A 13388-nucleotide genomic window follows, 5' to 3' on the forward strand; every position below is an offset into this window, starting at 1 on the left:
TGCATGGCCTTCAAGTCGGAGGGTCTCAGTTTAATTATAAATCTACTTGGGACCGAAGGTAAAAAGCTCTCTTTATTTCATTTTCTTTTTCTTAAATTTCGTCTTTCAAAGCCAACCACTCCGAAGGCGCTAAGCAACTTTCAAAATTTAAACTTTCCTCAAAAGTGCAAAAGGAAATGTTTCGAGAGTTTAGGAAGTGCGACTATTGCACTGTGAATAGTACGTCTAAGGACGTTTCCTTTGAGAATGCAACGAGAAGTGATGACGTCACATTACGTGGTCATTATTTACCATCTTGGATTCCTGGATGTCTCTAAAACTTCAGGTAACTACCAAAATTGCTCTTGCACTTGCTGAATGTCTCAGACTGAGGAACGAAGTACATGTATGGAAATCCCATGAACCCCACCACTGTGACAACACTGTCGTGCATTGAACACGTGAACACGAGTCAAAGCCTGATAGTCGCGTTATCTTTCAAAGTCTTATTTGCTACCATTGTCGGGTGAACTTTGCGAGCTAGTTGAGTTTTGTTTGGTTTACGCTAGGATTGTGGAATTCGTTAGAATAGCCTTGGCCATTGTTGGTGTCATAAATCCGGGTTCAATAGACCTTTTTCATAAATGACGGCCGATAAATTATTCTTTTGTTTTCATGAAAATTAGCCTTACTAGCCTCGTCAGCATGTGCAGAATTCAAAAGAATTTTTACTCTGAAATGAGGTTATTAGGGCTAATCAATAAATAAATCAGCCGCCATTTATGAAAAAGGTCTATTCTCTACGGCACACAAGGCTTCCATGCGTAACATCCATCATTTTTATGACAGTTTTCTGTATCAGTCTTTTCCAATGCACTTTTTGCACTTTGTACTGGTAGCGACAATATCAAACGATTCATGTTTCCAGTTTTTTTTTTTTTTTTTTTTTTTGTATATCATAACGAAAACGAGAGGATCTAGTCCCCCACTTTCAACAAAAAGATCACAACTCCCATTTTTTATCCTATACTTCCGTTGTGTTGGGCAATGGGGCCTTTCTCGTAATTTGGCGAAACTTTTGCAATAATTTTTGTTTCAATTCGTAATCTAGTGTAATTTTTCGGAAAGTCGACAGGAGTGAGAAAAGACGGATCTTAGCGTTTCCAGACAGAAACATGAATAATTCACTGGTTCTTACTGCTAACAACACGAACTATGTAACACACAGTGCAACCCAAACTAGAGAAATTTATCATCTCATTTATCGATAACAATTTTTCATCTGTTTACGTTTATTCTTGATAAAGTGATTTCTTAATCTCAAATATCAATTACTATTTCATAATTAGTGATTATTAGACTCAACTCACTTTTGTCATGTTTGGTGTGGCATATATTACCGATTTGTTCGAGAAACAACTACCATCACGACAAGAAAATATCAAAATTTGAAATCAAAACTCAAGTTGTGCATAAACAATTTAATTAATTATTGATTGATTGATTGATTGATTGATTGATTGATTGATTGATTGATTGATTGATTGATTGATTGATTGATTGATTGGTTGGTTGGTTGGTTGGTTGGTTGGTTGGTTGATTAATTAATTCTATTACATTTTTTTTTCTTCGTTTGTCTACTGCCTTAAACAATACAGTGACCAGATACATAAAACTGAACGCTTTTGCTTATCTAAAAACATTTGGCGTTAAATTAAGCCCATGACCTTATAAACATCTTTAACCTCTAATCACGTTTGAAACAAATGTCTCATACGTCTCTACATCGTTAATGCAAGGTGCTAGTTCCGGTTTTTGAAAAAAAAACTTGCAGAGTAACCAAACTTGCATTTTCCATCGATGGAAAGGAGCAAGGAGCTCTACATTACAGAGCAATTATCTTGGACTTTTTCAACCACAGCAGCACCCGCTCTAGCAACACCCCCGCCTACTGCACAACCAAATTCTTTTACTTTTTCCCACCCCTTCTGAAGGAAGTTTGGTTTATTCACTTCCTCTATTTGCTGAGCTACGTAGTCGAGTTGCCCTTTCATCTCATCCATCTTTTCTATTCGAGCGACGGTTCTGGCTGGTCTGAATTCCTCTGACAAGGCCTGGCGTTGAGCCTCCATCTTGGCATTCATCTCTTGACGTAGCTTCTCCTCTTCTGCTTTGTGCCTCTCCTCTATCTGCTGTAATAGTTCCTCTTTTTCTCTGGTATCCTGAGCCCATGTCATCTGCTCAATCTCTTCCTGTTGTTCATCGACCAGATCACGCAGCTTTTCTATCATCTTGATGTTTTCTTCGTTGGCTTTCTGGATAGCCCAGAACTGCTTTCTGAGATCTTGGTTTTCCTGCATAAACTCTTCTCTTTCTTGTCGCGCTTGCTCCATGTTTGCCTGCATCATGTTGTTCATCTGCTCCCTCTGGTCCCGAAGTTCTTTATCCATCTGCTCACGAAATTTCTGCCTTTCCTCATTCTGTTTAAGGCCTAGCATTTCCATCTATGGTTGAGCACAATACAATTCTTACAATTTTTACTATTATCAAAACCGTTAAGCCACAAGTACATGTACAGAAACCTCAGTTTAAACAAAGAATAAAGCGCATATATGATGTATCTATGTATTGAGTGGGGCTTAATACATGTGTAGCCTGCGAATGCAGACGTATTTCCCGCTGTGAGAAGCGACAGCGGGAAACTACGTCCGCGTTCGCAGGCTAAATACATGTACTGGCTTAACGAAATTAAAACATGCATGCAAAGTCCGAATTGACCAACAACCAAACCAACTCAAACAGTATGCATTCTTACTTCCTTTTTCACCGCTCGATTCTCTTGCCGCAGACGTTCTTGTTGCTCCTGTTCAAATAAATTGTAAATTAAGGTAACATTGGATCGAGAAATGTTAAAATGAAATGAACTCGCAAATGGACGAGAGAGATATTTGAATATATCCATTGAATGCAAACAAGCATGGGGTGTATTAAGGGACTGCCGAAATGACGATTTTTTTTTCAATGAACATGGCCAGCGATTATTTCAGGGACGGAAACTACAATCAACAATGACTTTTCTGAACAATAACAAGTGGTACCTCGAGTTTCTGTCGCTCTTGCTCCTGATAAGCCTTAGCTGCTAATTCCTGAGCCAGAGCTTCGTCGTAGTCCTTTAGTTGAGTGAGCAGACCTAAGTATTGTTCCTGTTCCTTCATCAGTACCTATAAAAAATAAAATAAAAACTCAACACCTAAAGTTTCCCTAAAAGGCCAGTTAGGACCTTTTACCTCCGAGGATTGTGAGTTATACGATCAGTTGTTTCGTGGGCTGTCGTTTTTTCAATAGTTTCCCAGGTATTAATGATATATTGTAGAGGTTAGTTGTAACTAACCTTAGGATCTCGATTTTTAATATCGGCTCAAAGCATTATAGACATGCAGTGCTTAATTTTCGGCAGGGGTACTTTCGAGAACAGTGCTTCGAATGCAAGAGGGACCAGTAACCTAAACTATAAATCACTTTCGCCACTTTTTGACAGAACTACTAAAATTTGATGCCAATAGTAACAGGAAAAGTCTCAGATCAAAACACATAAATATGTAAAATTAGATAAAACTTACTGGGTGAAACTCAAAGAAAACTGCAGCTATGGCATCTTTAGCACCAATGGCAGAATTCTCGTAGTCCTCTTTAATTTGATTCGATTGTATCCACCGATGATGTCCTGGAAGGACAGTTTAGCCCCTTCTTTCCCACGCAGCTTTGAAAGAACTGGGTCTAGATGACTTTGTTTGAGTTGAATAAGGAGATCGTTGCAGAATTCCCTCGTTGACGCCTCGTTCCTTGTCTGCCATGAGCTAAATTTTTCATCCAAACTTTCCTAAATAAATATAATTAAGTACAACATAGTTAATACTCTCTGGCGTTTTACATTTTGATACCATTTTATCGCAATCGTTCCATTATTTTATGTTGGTTATTTACGAATTAATTTTAACGGTTTTCTAAATTTTTGGAGAAATCGAGAAATATTAGATGATAGATCCAAAATGGCGGCTGTGCATGATTAGTGACGTGATCGTCATACCTTTAGGACGCGGGAAGGAAGACATTTGTACGTACAATATTTCCTGCGAGGTTTCACTGTCATAGCTTAAATACTTCTAAAGTAACGAGAGAGGAGGAATGTATTTTGGTCAAACAATTTTCTTAATTCCTTTTTCTTACGTTTGTCATAGTACGCAAAATTTTTAAAATTCAAACCTTCAGTTTGTTTAGATACTGCTCGGTGGTGTTTGTGGAAATCCCCGCAGTTTCTGCCATGAAATGACCTTCACTGTTCTCCAGTGCTATCCGATGTCCGTTTCGTAGCTCGTCATTGTTACAAGGTAGTTTGCCTTTCAACTGTGATTCCATCTCACTTTCGTACACCCTCAACGCTTCTGTTATAGCATCACAAGATTTCGTGTCTACAAAGATATCCCAGGCGTTCTGAACATTAGGAATGGCGCCAGGGCTATTGATTGCTTGGACGTACAACTGAACAAGTGCAGCGAGACCTAAAGAAAGGACAACTCGTAATTATGTTATCATCAATTATTTATTCCTCGTCTGGTATCTGGATTCCAGAATCCGACATCTGCACAACTTTACTGTGCCTAATAATCATATGCTTGGGGAAAAAAGTCATACTGTCAAGCAAAAAAATATATGTGGTCCGAGTTTTTTGAGATCAGAGATTGTCATGTTTTAAAGATTTTATACCTGAGTTATATTTGACCAAACCATTTACAAAAAGAGGAAACCCATTTTTTATATGCAACTTAAAACAGCTTGGTTATTGTAAGTTTATTTACAGCGCACGCAAAGGCTTCAAGTACACTGTCCTTGAATGAATTACTCTGTCTTTTTATCTAAGAGAAATTGTCGAGTGAGTACAGCTAGGGACAGACCGTGTCCATAATCTTTCCAGGCGTTGGTTATGAGGATACTCTTTGTTCAGCACTGCCGACCGGCGGTCGCTTTTGGTCTGCCACATCAGATTTCTTGATTTTTCAAACGGTAAAACGTCCAAAACCAGCAAAATTTGGGGAAACTACGTCGAAGAAGCTTAACAAGGGAAAAATTAATTTCTGAATTATTGTTGCCATGGTTACATAAAATTCCACTAACACTGACAAGCCACAGTTTAGTGGCTTTTAAAAGTTTTGCTTACATATATTAAGAGATGTTATAAGATTCAAGTTACACGTGGAAAAAATTCGTCCTGCATCCGGTCCCCGGTGTAGAAAGGGTAATTATGCATAAACATATTATATAATTTGAACAATAAGATCAAAGTAACCATTTTCATCACCTTCACCAGTAACCAGCTCTCCATCGTTAAAGCTGTTTTTGGGAACGAGGATGGTTCTCAGCAACTGTTTGAATTCCTCTAAATCACGGAAGAACGAAGGATTGATCTTACTTTTGTTGTCGTTGATGCTTTTCAGCACCTCTCGATCTACTGTAGGAGAAGGCAGCGCAAAGGCCTCAAAACCCGGGAAAAAGCGCAGAATGCTCTCAGCAACCTTCTGGCCTTGTTGACTGGCATGCGAGGCAAAAGAAGAATCCTGAGCTTTAAAAACCTGACAAAAAGAAAAATGGTTTAAAAAAAAAGGTTTCACTTGTCTTCCCATATAATTATAACTGACTGATATCGATACATTAAATTAATTTAACCTTTGCCGTGCACAGTTTCTTTCATTAGGATCACGATAACTGGAATTATTAAATTCTCAGCCTCGGATATTGCATTTCTAGCGTTCTGATTGGTTCACTAAATCCCGGTTATCAGCTCATATACCGTAGTTTGACCTTATATGGAAAACGATTGCCCGAGGTATCGCTAAGCTAAAAACTTTTTTCGGCGGGAAGCGAAAGTTTCTTCGGAAAAATGGAGAAAAATAAAAGAAAAGAAAAGAAATACCAGACAATGACAACAATAAAAGCCAGAAAGTTCGGCATGACACTATTTAATGGTACGTATCTCTTAAGTTTCTTTTAAAATCAGAAAAAAATGCACGATTTTACGATTACATAACAACAAAAACAATAACAACCGGTTACCTTCAAAAACTTCAGGATGGCTTGCAAATCCTGGCGGTAAGAGGTTAAAACTGATCGAAGAAATTTCTCAAGAAGAGCTTAATGCCTGCCTTTCCGTTTCTACGCATTTACGAGGACTCCAGTTACAAAAGTTATCCATGAAATCCGTACGAGCGGCGGCCATAATGTTCGTTTCCTTCGCTCGGCACCACTCAGCAAAACATTTGCACAAATGTGCACAGCTCTTACGCTTCACGATAAGCTTGAAGTTTAAAAACTTGCAGTAAATGCTTGTCTCAGTAAGGTTGTACCTCGTACACTTGGACTCGGCTTGCCTTAAGTGTTTTAAAACGTCTGCGAGGAATTCAGTTCAGCATAAAAAAAGCCGTCCTTGATCCCTTCCTTCGCTCGGCACCACACAGCTAAACATTTGCTCAAATGTGCTCAACTATTACGCTTCTCGATTAGCTGGAACTTCAAAGGCACTTAAATAGTTGTCTCAGAAAGGTTGTTACTTGTACACTTGAACGTATCTTGAATTTGAGATGTCCGGCTTTGTCCGATCTACTTCGCTTTCGATTTTTCATTCAACTCCGTTCGCAATGAGCTGCGCGTGTCATGTGATCATTAAGTTTCGCGCGCTTTGGTCGGAAGTTGTCTCAACAAGTCAACATCCGGTCGTTACATTTAAAAGAAATTTTTACTTAAAATTAAATTCTTAAAACTTCAACATCAATATCCAAACGGGGAGAATTTAATAAAACAATTATTCCATTCGCGCTTGTTGGATATGAGATTGGTTATAGCCAACTCGGCGCTTCGCGCCTCGTTGGCTATTTACCATCTCATATCCAACGCGCGCTCATGGAATAATTGTTAAATAAATAGTGCTATCATCGTCATCATCATTATCGCCATTCTCGATGTCGTTGTCTGTGGTGTCAGCCTTGTTGTCATCGATCGGCATCGTCATAATTATCGTCAATCTTTCTCATAAAAACCCGGCTAACTTTATCAGTGTGATTATCAAAATCTCACATACATTTGGGTGCGTTATTTCATGGGAACACTACTAGACCAATATTGAGTGTAAACAATACGAAAGTCGGATGAACTTTGTATTCTTTTATCTAAGGTCGGCTCAGATGGATACTAAGCTCAGTGTAGATTAAAATAGATAACCTCGAAAACCGCCCAGTGTACGAGTTCGCAAGCAGACGTCACATACCTTTTTCAAGAAGTAGTCCTTAAGGTTTTTGCAGTCTTGTGGGATATCCTGTGCGACGTCCCGTAGCAGCCAAATGAAGAAAGGAAATGTTTTATGGAAAAACTCTGAATCTCGGTGGGCTTGCCCATCCATATCTCCGGTTTTAGATCGTGCCTCAATGCGCTGGGACAGTTTAACAATGAATCTGTGATTTGGTTAAGGAATGAGTATATTTAACACTCTATGAAAGTGCATGGTTTATAACTGTAGTCGACTGTTGGGAACAATAATATTTTTGGCCTGCGTCATTAACTCGTAGGATTTCAATTTACGACATCCATAGCATTAAGTCAGGTGCTGTCTCAATTCCTGCATGCAGAAGTCTTGCCGCGGATTTGCTGGACATGCACGCTGGCTGTAGGACCGCTACTTCTAACTGACAGCTACTTTGAGCACTAGATTGCCGATCCTTAAAAGTTTCTACGGTTATTTTCTCCCCGCCCCCCAGTCTAGCATGAGATACATGAGATAATTGCTGGGAAACATGCTAACTATGACAGTCTCACAAACGTACGTTTAAAAATTGTTGACCAAGATCAGCTCTATGGCCTCCTAAAATCATCCAATTTCCAACGAGCGCTCGTGGGATCTGAGTGACCTCTATAATGATGAGTTATTATCATATATGTATTCTTATAATCAGCTAGGATACTCCAATCCCTCAAGATCTCGCCTGGTGGGAACACCTTGTGAGTTGTATATAAGTACTGAGGCCAGCAAAACCGTCAAAGTGAAAATCTGATTATCATCAAGGCCTTCACCAGTTACAGAGTCAATACCCTCAGAATCCAGCAATACCACCGTAAATTCCTTGCCTCTGGTGTCCTGAAAAAATAGACAGACTGATACTAACATTTACCTATCTATAAAATAGCTTCAAAAGGGACGGATTGGCTCATCGTTTTTTATGTCACAATTCGGCTAGTTTAATGGAGTGTCTATTCTCTTATGTCTTGTACCTCAAGGCTCTTTCTTTTAAACAGTAATTAATATACTGCAGTACCTTGGCAGGACAGCAAGTACTTTTACACAGGACAACTCCTCCTTGAATACGCCAACCCAAAATGAATGTTCTCTTCATTGGACAATCGTTTCTTACGAACAACTTAACTCAGGTGTGAAAATAGATATTCTGGTTTAAGGAGTTATATTCTTGATAGAGTTTATTTGATACAAAGGAAATAGTTACCACCCCCTTTTTGATTTTCTGTGGTGTTTTCTGTGAGGAAGGGGTGGGGGTTGTTCGCAAATTAACAATAGGATGGCGGCTGGTAACCGAAAAATCTGCTACATTAAATTATAATTTCTGTCACGACTTAGCAGACTGTTGTTACTTTTACCTTGACCTTTCCCGGTACAATCCACAGCCAGATTCCCATTGTCTCAGGGTCCATGTGATGTCCCAGAGGAAACACTTGTGGCTGATCAAAAGCCTGGCTTAGCACATACGACTTTCCTTTTCTATATGGACCGGCAATAGATACCACACATACAGGACCTTGAAACCGGGTAAAGCATAAAGTTGCATACATTGTTCATGCAACTAGAAGCCTAAACTTTAGATCTTGTACACTAGGGTGCGTTGGATTAACCCTATTTCGGAATACTGAGGAATACATATAATGATTACAATATTATTGCAAGAAATCCCTCATAAAGGTTTTTGGAGTTACAGGAGAACAAAGTGGCTCTTAAATTTCATTTGTCAGCGAAAGTTTGCAGAAACGTCTTCCTAAATGTAGAAAGTTAACAGCTATTCCGCTAATTCTTATTCCGGAATACGGTCAATCGAACGCAACCTTAATTTTCGGAAATCACTCAATTTGAAAGAACAGAAAACGTTAAAGGAATGCCAGCGAAAGATTACAGAGGGTGGTGTTTCACAATTAAAATAATTTATTACCCTAGAATTGTGACCTACCGGTTACTGCTTTAAAAGAAAAGTGTTTGATAGTAAAAGTTTAAGATATTTTTTCCCTAATTTTATTTAGCCATAAATGATTTCACCAATATCTATAACAAGATTTTAAGTTAATTTACCTCTAATCTTCCTTAGTTCTTCAAGTGCTTCTTCAATCACATACAGTGATTGTCTCCTTTCTCCTGTTTGCTTGTACGTCCTTGTTTTTGTATCCCATGTACAGTTGTTTGGAAGGCAAAGCGGTATTGCTATTTTACGTCCTGTTTGGGCAGTTGAACTTGCGGAATGCTTGTGCATGGGTTTATTTTCGAGACGGGAGAGTTCAAGAGCTTTGGCTAAGGCTGCATCATCATCTTCCAACTGATACTGTTGTCGCCACTAAAGTAAAAACAAAGCAACAAATTAAAAACCCTGACTAAAGCAATGATTAATACTTTTTGAAAAGTTGTTCGACTTGCCGCAGCCTACCAATTACCAACTGGGCAGAATTATCTCCGTTCAAAAATCACAATGCTTCCCAACTTACAGCCATTTTTCTTTCCGTGTGAATCACTGGACAGATCAAACAGCTTTACTGACCCGGTTCACAAGTTTACCAACCTACAAAGAAAGATGAATAGGAGATAAGCTGTCTTTCACACCGCACTAAACCTCGACCCTATATAAACAGCCTTAACACTATTATTACTGACATTATTCAGTTTCTATTCCAATCCTCTTCCCTAAAAGAACTATGATATCACTCGTTCTGCAATTTAATAATAAATACTGCATCGTGATAGTCGAGTCGAGTCCGTCAGAATAATTTGACAAAATTCGAATACGGAAGTAAACCGGAAAAGAAAATGAGCATGGTAGTCCACCCGCTTTCGTCGATTTATAACCTAAATAGAGGCTAAAAAACCCTTTGAAGAAATCGAAATTATTCTTTTATTAAGATGAATAACGATGTGGAAATCCAAGGAAGACCTAGAAATTCTTCAACGCGTAACATTGACCCTGTTTACCTTGAATGGAATTTCAGATACGACACCAAGCATAATGTTTTGTTCGCATCTGAACAGATTTGAATTGACGTTTCTTCCTTACTATAGCGCAGGATGTAATCATGTCATTACCTCAGCAAAACGCGAACGTTCTACCCATTTTACTAGCTTCTCCTGATGCTTTGGAACGCGACAGGAAATGTGTGCTTTAAAACCGATGGTCGGGAAGTTGCACTACATAAATTAATCGAAGCAAAGTCGACGAAATTCACACTGTTATTGATCATTTGCTCTGTGTTGTATAAAATATAGCAAACACTTTACCTCAAATTACGCTGTACTCTAAGATGCTGCTTCTAGCGCAAAACGACGTTTTACAAATGGCGAGATTTGTCACTCATTCAATTCTACATACGTTTGTTGCAGTCAATTGCAACTGAGTCGTGTAACATGAATCGATGCCCACGTTTGCATGCCAACCAAAGATTATTTACAAGTTACAGTTCAACGAACGTAAAAGTTCACAGGACACCCAGGTTGGCGAGCAGATCACTTATATAGGATTTCTAGGGAGCTTCCTGAGCTTCATTGCGGTTGCAGACAGTTGAACAAGAAGTAACAATACATTGTCATTTATTTTCGAACCATGTGTCGAGTCTTGAATGTTCTGGAACCTCTAGACCGATTTCAGCTAATTTTCCCTTTCACCTAACCTAGCCGACGAGAGCAACCAAACCTCTACTTAAATCGGTCCCAATCGCAAGTCCCAAAAGCTTTACCCGACTTTAAATCAAAGCCGTGATGCTGAAACTCGACCCTTCCAACAGTGGCTATTCCCTACTCCAGGCACCGTTAGAAGATTGGTAGGCCAAGGGATCGTGGGTCCGTTTGGGCCGGTGACCGATAATTGTCGCGCCAGCGAATAAGTGTATTTTGTGACATTTTCGTGAGATAGCGTATCTTTGTTAAATAGTTTGCACCGAAAAAAGATCATTTCCTATACAACTAACTGCCGAGAAACTCATTCATCGGCGCAGTTACCGTCTACTCAAACGATTATATAATCTCTCAGTCACTCTCTATTGTTTTCATTTAAAATTTGTCAGTTGCCTCCAATTATCATTACGTGTATGGTTTCTTAAGCGTAACTTGCAAAACAAGAAGCTGTTTCCAGCTTATACTCGGGCCATATTTGACTTTGTGGTGCATAAAGCCTACATTCTTTTAACGTGATAACCTCCAGCATCGCCAGTTCCCCCAAAAAGATAGCCTGCGAGCAAGCTCTCTTGGGGGTAAATCCTCTTTTCCCCTTTCGCCCCCCACCCCCAAGAGAGCTTGTTCGCAGGCTACCAAATAGATAGATACAGAGATAAAGTGAGGCAATAAGTAACCACCCGATGGAATTGCATTTCTTGCAGTCGATGAAATACAGGGGAAATCGACATTTGTCATGCGAATGCTTTTTATAATCCCCGCGCTTTAATCCTTATGTCAGTTTTCACTTTTCGTTTAGAGACAGAAACCATTTGTACGGTCCTAATATGTATGTGACGCCGGGTCAATGACGGATCGTAATTTTCGGTATGATCTAGACCCGGGGGATACTCCCTTATGTGACCTTAACGGGGACGTGCGGCCCGATAGGGTATTGTTTTCAGGGTGTTTTGTCTTGAACGGGGTATCTATTTCATCCCTTTCTGTCTTAAACAGGGTATCCCTACATGACCTAATGGCTTAACCAGATTGTGATTGCCAATGCATTAAAATACAGTAAGAAACTAGTGTATTCTTATTTCATTCTAGTATTAAACAGGGTGTGATTTTGGGTTAAATGTCTTAAAAAGGGCCTGAAATTTTTAAATTCTGTCTTAAACGGGATAGGGAAATCGGAGAATTGTGTCTTAAACAGGGTCAGGATTTAAACGCCCGGGCCGCACCTTCCTACCCAAGTATCTGTTGAGTACCCCCCCCCCCCCCGGATCTAGAGTAATGTTACGCATCATGCGTAGGTTTATATCCTTTTCCGTTTTTCAATGTTTCGCTGTTTATATTTTTAAATGAAATTCAGGGAAAGTATTTGTTATTCACCTTTCATTTTAAGACAGAAACCGTTTCTACATTGATTGTTTTTCTATAGTAAACGTGAGACATCTGTATCTATCTTGGCCCGCGAGGTCATAGACTGATCTAGTTGCCAAATTTTCGGCTAAACAAAACTAGCCTTAAGGCACTCAGGTTAGCCCCTAAAAAATACTCCGGTTAGCCTAAAGAGCACTCCAGTTAGCCTAAATATCACTTACTTACCGGTTAGCTTAACGGTTTAATAGCAGTTTATGTTACGTTGGGGTTGTTCATGCCTCGCACGTCTGGCTCGCATATGGTAAACACTCCTCACGGCCCGAAAACAGAGAACGTGACCGAGAATTTAAAGAATTTGATAACACGACAGAAAAGTAACTCGTACCAGCCGAGTGCAAAAAACGAGACCGAGAACAATAACTCGTGGCCCGAAGTCTTATCTCTCGGCCCATCGCGACCCCAAAAACAAAAAAAAGAATTTGATGATGCTACCGAAACCTTAAACTCGGTCCGCCTTACGGCCCGAGTAATCATTGACGATTTCATTTCATCAAAAATATATCATTCTTATATTATATTCATAAGAGAATAAATAAGTTAACACAGTTACCACATTTTCTTTTTTTTAATTGCGGTAGCTCTTACATGTTTAATGTTTCTTTTAAATATTTCATACCATCCTTAAATGATTTATAGTAATTAGAAGGGTCAAATTCTCTTAGTCTATTTTGCTTCAATGTAAGAGTAATGAAAATATCAATAAATAAATAAATAAATAAATAAATAAATAAATAAATAAATAAATAAAAAAAATGACACAGCAATGAACAGAATCAGGATGCTTGGTTTCCTAATACTGATACTTCGTCTACTTTTTTTACGTTACTTGTACATTTTATTTCTTCGGTACAATCAAGAAAATGGTAGGCCTTGCAACAATCTGGGTGGAATAACCCAAAATATAATATATGAGATTTTTCCCAGTGGGAATAACTGAGCTAGCATTTTCCTCATAAATATTATGAAAAATAGACCACAAGATACTGAGTAATAGTCTAATTAAATACCA

The 13388-nt window shown here is 38.9% G+C and overlaps 1 protein-coding gene and 1 pseudogene across 5 annotated transcripts in view; both read right to left on the bottom strand.

Annotated features, from left to right (window-relative positions):
- Window positions 1-1725: 1725 nt before the first annotated feature.
- Window positions 1726-10703, bottom strand: LOC146484935 (guanylate-binding protein 6-like; annotated as a pseudogene). Its single transcript, XR_014863472.1, has 12 exons — window positions 10565-10703; window positions 9781-9854; window positions 9374-9632; window positions 8674-8831; window positions 7986-8158; window positions 7295-7478; window positions 5336-5606; window positions 4243-4538; window positions 3600-3859; window positions 3078-3200; window positions 2795-2842; window positions 1726-2483 (listed from the first exon to the last, which is right to left on the bottom strand). The product of XR_014863472.1 is annotated as a guanylate-binding protein 6-like (transcript).
- Window positions 10704-12925: 2222 nt separating this feature from the next.
- The window catches only part of LOC146484936 (uncharacterized), a 10017-nt gene continuing 9554 nt past the window's right edge, over window positions 12926-13388 (bottom strand). For all 4 annotated transcript variants that reach the window (XM_085103784.1, XM_085103782.1, XM_085103783.1 and 1 more), the window contains one exon: window positions 12926-13388. This exon is cut by the window's right edge and continues 980 nt beyond it. The gene's annotated coding sequence lies outside the window, so the exon portion shown is untranslated.

The sequence above is a fragment of the Pavona decussata genome, unplaced genomic scaffold, assembly GCF_977016875.1.
Source record: "Pavona decussata unplaced genomic scaffold, jaPavDecu1.1 SCAFFOLD_28, whole genome shotgun sequence".
NCBI classification, from domain to species: Eukaryota; Metazoa; Cnidaria; class Anthozoa; order Scleractinia; family Agariciidae; genus Pavona; species Pavona decussata.